This window comes from Manacus candei, unplaced genomic scaffold (assembly GCF_025592945.1).
Source record: "Manacus candei isolate 608988 ecotype Guabito, Panama unplaced genomic scaffold, ASM2559294v1 h1tg000050l, whole genome shotgun sequence".
Taxonomy (NCBI): Eukaryota; Metazoa; Chordata; class Aves; order Passeriformes; family Pipridae; genus Manacus; species Manacus candei.
The window spans coordinates 26,211,788-26,217,767 of NW_026138098.1; positions in this window are offsets into that span (position 1 = coordinate 26,211,788).

Below are 5,980 nucleotides of genomic sequence, written 5' to 3' on the forward strand. Positions count from 1 at the left end.
CTTCTGTAAAGAATGCCTGGCACACTACTGCCATCATATAAAGTTAGAAAACAAGACACCTGAAGTCAACTAGTAGTCTGAGTTCATGCTGTGTAAAAAAAAGACAGTGTTTATTTTTTTTCATCCACAAAGGAATGAAGCTTCAGAAATGGTGGAGGAACCCAGTGCTTTTCTTGAAGCTTTAAGAATATTCAGTTCCAACTTTTAGCTTTTAGTTACAGTAAAAAAGCAATCTGAATACAGAACAAAAAAAAGGTCATGCTACACTGGCAACAAGGACAGTAACCAAGCCTTTCCAAAGCTATCAGTAACAGCAGATGTTGGAGGCAAATCTTGCATAATATCAATCCATTCTTTAACAAAACCAGAATTTGCAAAGATTGAGTTTCTTTTCAAGGCATCTTAAACCGTTTGCTTACAGATGGGATAATTTTTATTAGGGAAAACCTTGACTCTGTATTTTGACTGAGAAATACAGAATGTTAATCCTTGTAGGATATTTGTCTCCAAACGATCTGGTGGTAGATCTCACTAGATTGCTTCTGTTCTGTGGGTTTGGATTTTGTGGGATTTCTTCCTAATGTCGATACTAAATGTATTTTTGAAAAACAAAAAAATAAAAAGGCCTATGTAAAACACAATATAGCCCTTAACCTACCAAAGTGCTTCAGCAACTAAGGATCTCATTGGTTTTAATATGATAATTTCAGGATTTCAAGGTAAGTATGTGCACCAAGTGATTTGTGAGATCAAGGCCATGTTAGAGATGTTATCTGAAGTGATTTATTGTTAGAGCCATTTAATTTCAGTGCTGTAGGGTGGTGGGTTTTGCCATAATTTTAGGGTTTTTGTTCTAAGTTTTTTAATTTAAAACTGTGAAATGCCTAGTAAAGAAAGGATTACAAGCTACAGAGTAGAAAACATTATGATTGTGATCACCCTTTGTTTATGACAGGAGTTATAGGCAGTCCTTGCATACTTCAGAGGATTTGATTTTGCTTTCCTACTGTCAGCACATATTCTCATCACCCCTGTTTTTCTAAGCAGAGAAATCAAGGCACAGTGTATGTAAGCAACCTATCCACACCCTGTGGAATGACACTAGCAGGAGCAGGAATACAGTCCACTGTTTGAATCCAACCTGCACACAACCAGCCCTGAAGCATCTCCGAAGTCTCAGTAGAAATGTCCTTTAAATAAACCTAGATTAACCAGTGCCAAAAAAATTATAATGCTGTTATCTGCAGTTCCAGGAATGACTGTTGTTCCTCTGGGACTTAAAGATTGTGATTTTTACCAAGTAAGGTAGGAGATTACCTCAGCTCCAAACAACTGGATGAGTAGTCCATAAGAACAGAGACCTCCTGTTCAAAAATGCCCTATGCCACACATCTACATTTTTAAGATCACTGTTATATTACTCTTTCCTCCCAGATATTTTCCCATAGTGTGTTGAATAAAAAACATGAACATCCAAAAACATTCTAACATGACTGTGGAAAAAGCCCCTGAGACAAAATTATATGCTATATGTTAATGATACTGTGCACAGGAATCATCAACACCATCCTGTTTAGGAGATTGGCACTCACTTATAAAGTTCTTTACTGGTTAGTGTTTTGCATAATTTTACATGTACAATGTGAAATCTCTGCCCTGTTAACTCACACTGTAAAGTACCCCAATTGAGTCCCCTTTTCAATTCTAAGATCAAATTCCTGATGGTTTATGCCTTCTCTTTGTGTTTTTGTTTTGAGCTGCTTTGTTACCTTCTCAGGAGACAAGAGTTTGTTAAATTTTCTTGTGGCATTTTTGAGCTTAATCTGCAGTTTCCATCCAGACCCACAGTTTCTAAGAGGCCAATGAAACCTAAAGGAAAAAATAAGGCTTACTGTCTGTAGGTTGAAAAGTTATCATGCAGGAGTCCAGCATAACTGGAACATGTTAAGAAATTTAAAAATAAAAAAAGTTGACATCTGTTTGCCTGACCTCACTCTTGTAACTTCTTAAAAAATTGATCCCTTCATTTCTTTCAATGTAATGGGAACTATAAGGAAAAAAATTTGCAGTCTAATGATGGTTTTACTTACTCAGAGAAACTTTTCCTAGTAGAAGTTTACAAGGCTGCAGACTTGCCCCCAGGATGCTTAAAATTGGCTAGGGTTCAAAAAGATTGGCTAGGGTTCAAATTGGCAAGATTCAAAAAGAGCCTTTTAGGAAATCTATCCAGATTTCCTGAAAGATGCTCCCATGTCCATGTTACTATCTTGACTTCCATCTGTTTGTGATAAGAGTTGAATTCAGTCAACCTCACTGACCTGGAGTTTATTAAGGTGAGGTTTGTTGGTTTGCCCTCTCTGTAACCAAATGGGATATTATTTTTGGTACCAGGTGACATTAAACCTTGCTAGCTGTTCATGTGGCACAGCAGAATGAGTTATCTGTAGCCTTTCCATTTCTCTCACCCCAATGTGTGCTGCAAAACAACAGTATTATTCTTTTTAATTCTTGTAAGAAATCAAGATTGCAAAGAGGAACTTAAGACTGCGAGGGAAAAAAAACGAGCTGGAGGTTTAAATGAGGCACAGCAAGGATTTTAAGTCTGTTCCTCTTAGGTCTGTATTTTGGCACTCTGACTCTTGGCCAGCATATGTCCCTGTTCAGCAGAAGGATTCACTCAAGCAATCTGTGCTAAGACTTGTCAAAGTCTAAATTAAAATGCAGCTATCTTGTGTTGTTTTTTTTTTTTTGTCCTAAGGTTTTAGAGCATGTTTCCTGACAGTAAACTAGAGGGCAACAGGGGGTGAAGCATTTGTTTTGGTGATAACTGAGAGCATTGATTACATATTTTACATCTTGGACATCTTTTCATCTGTGAATGAAAGTTTTATATCATTTTTGTCTCAGGAGAAAAAGAGGCTGGTGATAAGATGGCTTCCACAAAGGAAGAGACCCTCTAGCATAATTGTCTTTTGAGACAAATGTAAGCGTGCTTCTCTTTCTAATTAGTTGCATTTATGATCATGATTTGGTGTGTGTCTCTTAATCCATGGAATCTCCACAGAATGGTATCAGACTTTTGTCCCATGGCTCCTAGCTGCATTACATTTTATTACAATCACCTTCATTATATGAGAACCTCTTAATTATGCTCGAAGTACTTTGAAGTTGAGAACACTGCTGTAATGAGTCCAAATGTATATATGGTATTTTCCCAAATGGCACAAAAAAAGAAAAAGTACGAGGCAGTGTAGGAACATATAGTGCTGTGTAACTTGAAGAGTTGAGTTATTTCAGGGAGCAGAACTGTTGACTAGAATTCAGATCTCATAAATTAGGCTCCCTGTGCTGCAGCTGACTAGTTGAGTGACCTTAGGGAGTGCGCTTATTCTTTTTATTCATTTTCCCCTTTGACAGAATAAGAATAACGTGACCGCAGAGAGGCACGGTGAGGATTAAATCATGTTTTCACAAAGTGCTTGTGGATCCTCTAAGAAGGATGTGTATAAATGAGATTATTTATTATTTCAGCATTTTAATCTTTTGAAGGGCATGTGTGTTGATAGATGCTGTCACCTTAGATGCATGCAGGTATAATAAAATTACAGATAACGTTTTCCTAAATAGAAATATTATTGACATTGTGAATCTGCAGTTCTAGGGAATTGGGCAAAATTTAGAGTTGCAGGTGTAGTGATAGTTATCACAGAAGTGTGAATCTCAAATATTGTCCCTGAGGAGAGATTCACAGGGTCTTCAAAGACTTTTAGGAATGAATATGGCAAGCTGGTTTGCTTTGTTCGCTAGGGTTCTTACATTTATTCTTTGATCTTTTAAAATACAAGGATTGGTATTTTAGTCTTAAATGCTCTTTGCGTTACATTTTCTTTTTTAGCTTTAAAAGTAATTAATTGAATGAAAGCTTGTGTTTGTGTTGTGTTGGGGGCAGAGCAGGTGAGAGACAGAAACTGAATGCTAAAAGCTGTTTTCAAGATGTACTTGTGAGATGCTACAAAGCTGACCATTACAAAAATCCTCATATTAGCTTAGCAAGAGGTGCTCCCTGTTGTTCAGAAAATTGCAACTTTTTAAAAGCACTCTGGCCTCAGAAAGCAACCATAATAGCCAATACTGACAGATGGTACTGAAGACAGGCAGGGAACCAACATGGTTTTGATAGTTTACTCCCATTACAAGCTCTCTCAGTGCATGTCTCGTGGGTTAATTGCTTGAGCTCTCACAGAAGGAATCCTGGCTTGTGATGCAGCAGCTTGTTGCAAGATGTGGTAAGAAATCACATAGGATTCTGAGCCCGGAGCCTGTGAATGTGTCACCCTGGTAACCGTTTGCACCTGCAAGCGTGAGTCATAAGAGCTGAGGAACTGCAGGGTGGATTTTTTTGTAGTCTTCTGAGCGTCAGAAACTCTTCATAGACAAAGCCACGCAGACTAGAAAGGAGCTCTATTTTGACATTCCATTTGCTTGGTGGGCGTGACCAAGGGCACCTACTTTGGTTGTGTCTGTCCCACTGTGGGGTGCAAGTACACTGACTAAGGGTCTGCCTCCTTCATCTGCCTTACACTGTTGTAGGTGGTGATCATTGTGTCTGTACTTGATATGTAGGCAAACAAGGCAGAATTTGTCAGTAACAGCAGCATTTCATTTTTAGGATTGTCAGACACTTGTTAAAAAAAAACGTAAAGACCCTTGTTGTAGTCTAAGAAAGTCACCAGTCAAAAGTAAAGAATATCTTAAAATTCACAGCCAGTACAGGCTACATACTGATAAATTGGTGTTTTATTCTGCAGATAACTTTCTAATAAGAATGGTATTTATCCTCTTAGAAAACCCATTTGATTTGAGGAGCAGGCACTTATAAATTGGATAGCTTCAGTGACTTTAGAGGGGAACTGACAATTAACACCAGCTGAGGATTTGTTCTCGAAAGTTTTACCAAGGAGATATTGCAGTCTTGTAGCACCTTTCATTCCCGTGTCTCACAGTGATTTGCAAACATTAATTAAGTCTCATAGCACCCCTCTGATGTGTGTAAGTGTTGTTAGTCTTAGAGATTTAGAGATGTGTGAAATATTCATGACAAAATTGGAAGCATTCAAAGTTTACCCCCGTCACAAACTCAAGGATATTAAGTTATTTGAGGTTATCTGCATCAGAGAACTTGTCTTTTTCCTCTCATTGCATATATCTGTTCACAGCCAAAATATCTATAATGCTAGTGTGTAACCTTCTTGTTATTGTTCAAATTTTCATCGGGGTGACTGCTTTTCTTTCACATAGCTGTGTTTTATTTCTTTGCACCTCCTAATTAGACAAATCTAAATAGTTACCCACAGTAAAAGGAAATCAGATGGTGACAGCTTGTCTACTCAAGAAAGCTGCATCTTCGGGTAGAATTTATCTGGGCAGATTTATAGTGAAAGTGTAGTGGGAGAAGGAAGTTGTAAAGTAGAACTTACTACTGTTTGATTCCACCATAACTATAAAGGAATATTTTCCTCTTTATACCACTGTGGGTGTGTCTGAGTTAGCGGTTCAGATGAATATTGGGCTTTTGAAGTCAATCTCCACTCCCCATACTTTAATTCATATCACAGAGAAGTCATAAACTCATGAACTGTATTTCTTTGGGATGAAACTGAACTAGGAGATGTCCCCCAGCCACAAGTGGGCCATAAGTTCATGGGACCATGAGACCCAGAAGGAGATGTTTTGTTTCCCAGATTCACTCCTCTTGCTCTGTGCTAAGGGGTACCTACTCCATAGTCCCAAATATTCCCTCTCTAACAAACTTTGTCTCTCCCTGATATTTATGAGGATGACCAGAGTTAAAAGAACCAATACAGCTCTTCTTTTAGGTCTCCTTCACCCTACATGGTATGGAGGGGATGTCAGAGTGAGTTGAGTGACCCCGTTTATTTTCTACACTGTGCTTTTTTTGTTTCAGCTTATGTAGGAGTCT